We start from the raw sequence: 2,160 nt of genomic DNA, 5'->3' as shown, positions 1-2,160 counted from the left end.
TCACTAAGTCATATATAAATCGGTCAATTTTTGATCGAAAATTCAATGAATTCGGAAGACCAAGATTTTCTTTGGTTGATTACAGCCCTAATAGTATGTAGAAAAAAGTTACATAAAAGTATGTGAAAAAAGTTATAGTATAGTATGTCAAAAAAGTCATAGTATAGCATGTTAAAAAAAGTTACATAAAGTCATAGTATGTTGTAAAAAAGTCATTAGTATGTCGAAAATGTCAGAAATTACATAGTATGTCAGAAAATCACATGAAGTCATAGTTTAGTATGTCGAAAATCAAAAAAAGTCATAGTATAGTATGTTGAAAAAAACAGAAAAACTGTTACATAAAGTCATAGTATAGTATGTTGAAAATAAATAAAAAAGTCATAGTATAGTATGTCGAAAAAGTCAGAAAATCCAGTATGTTGAAAATAAAAAAAAAGTCATAGTATAGTATGTCGAAAAAGTCAGAAATTACATAGTATAGTATGTGAAAAAAAGTCACATAAAGTCATAGTATGTTGTAAAAAGTCATAGTATGTCAGAAGATCACAAAAAGTCATAGTATAGCATGTCGAAAAAAGTTACATAAAGTCATAGTATAGTATGTCAGAAAATCCAGTATGTTGAAAATCAAAAAAAAGTCAGTATGCCAAAAAAAAGTTACATAAAGTCATAGTATAGTATGTCGAAAAAGTCAGAAATTACATGGTATAGTATGTAAAAAAAAAGTCACATAAAGTCATAGTATAGTATGTCAGAAAATCACAAAAAGTCATAGTATAGTATGTCAAAAAGTCAGAAACGACATAGTATGTCAGAAAATCACAATCATTGTTCCATAATTGTGGAGCCACAACAACTTACTTGCTTGACTTTGTAGAGCGGTAACTGTGATCCCTTTCCAGTGCAGTGTTTATCATTTTTACCATTTCTTGTATGTATGTACACTGTACATAGTGTATCATTTGCTCTGCCAAGAATGTGACAGGCTACAATCTGCCATCCTTTCAGGACCTGCTTGCTTCCAGGACCCTGAGGCAAACAGGAAAGATTGTGGCCAATCCTTCCCACCCTGGACACAATGAACCATCATGAACAGTTTCTTCCCAACTGCAGCTGGTCTCATCAACACTTGCTGCACATCTTGGACTATTATCTATAAATCTCCTTTTAATATATTTTTGCACATCCTGCACAGATTTCCAATTTAAAGACTTTAGTAATATGTTCACATATTTGGCTATATTATTTCTATTCTGAATTTATTTTCTTGACTATTGCCATTCTAAGCTAAAACATTGTATTTGTTTATTGTAATGCAATTTGACTTGTATGTGAAAACTTGGCAATAAACCCCATTCTGGCTGTGTATTTATTCTTATACTTGGCATGTTGTCTGTAACTGACTGCTGTGTATTGTTGCAAACATGTCCTTCTGGAGAATGAGACCTGTTTGTCACATAAGACAGTATGTTGTAAAAAAAGTCACATGAAAGTATATGTAAAAAAAAAAAAGAAGTCATAGTATAGCATGTCAAAAAAAGTTACATAAAGTCATAGTATGTTGTAAAAAGTCATAAAATTCAGTATGTCAAAAAATAAAAAAAAAGCCATAGTATAGTATGTCAAAAAATTACATAAAGTCATAGTATGTTGTAAAAAAGTCATAGTATAGCATGTTGAAATTTTTTTACATAAAGTCATATTATAGTATGTCAAAACAAAGTCACAAATAGTCATAGTATAGTATGTCAAAAAAAAGTCAGCAAATCCAGTATGTTGAAAAAAAAAAAAGTCATAGTATGTCAAAAAAAGTTACATAAAGTCATAGTATGTTGTGAAAAAATCATTAGTGTGTCGAAAAAGTCAGAAACAACATAGTATGTCAGAAAATCCAGTATGTAGAAAATCACAAAAAGTCATAATGTAGTATGTTGCAAAAAAGTCATAGTACAGTATTTTGAAAAAGGTCAGAAAATCCAGTATGTCAAAAATCACAAATAGTCATAGTATATTATGTCGATAAAGTCAGAAATGACATTATGTCAGAAAATCATAAAAAGTCATAGTATAGTATGTGAAAAAAGTCATAGTATAGTATGTCGAAAAACGTTACATAAAGTCATAGTATAGTATGTCGAAAAACGTTACATAAAGTCA

General features: G+C 29.6%; 1 protein-coding gene across 5 annotated transcripts in view; it reads right to left on the bottom strand.

Moving 5' to 3' along the window:
- Positions 1-2,160, bottom strand: part of scap (SREBF chaperone) — a 42,481-nt gene that overhangs the window by 1,870 nt on the left and 38,451 nt on the right. The gene's annotated exons all lie outside the window — the stretch shown is intronic.

This window comes from Etheostoma cragini, chromosome 6 (genome assembly GCF_013103735.1).
Source record: "Etheostoma cragini isolate CJK2018 chromosome 6, CSU_Ecrag_1.0, whole genome shotgun sequence".
Taxonomy (NCBI): domain Eukaryota; kingdom Metazoa; phylum Chordata; class Actinopteri; order Perciformes; family Percidae; genus Etheostoma; species Etheostoma cragini.
The sequence above is the reverse complement of the archived record's forward strand: the minus strand, read 5'-3'. Positions and strand labels throughout refer to the sequence as shown.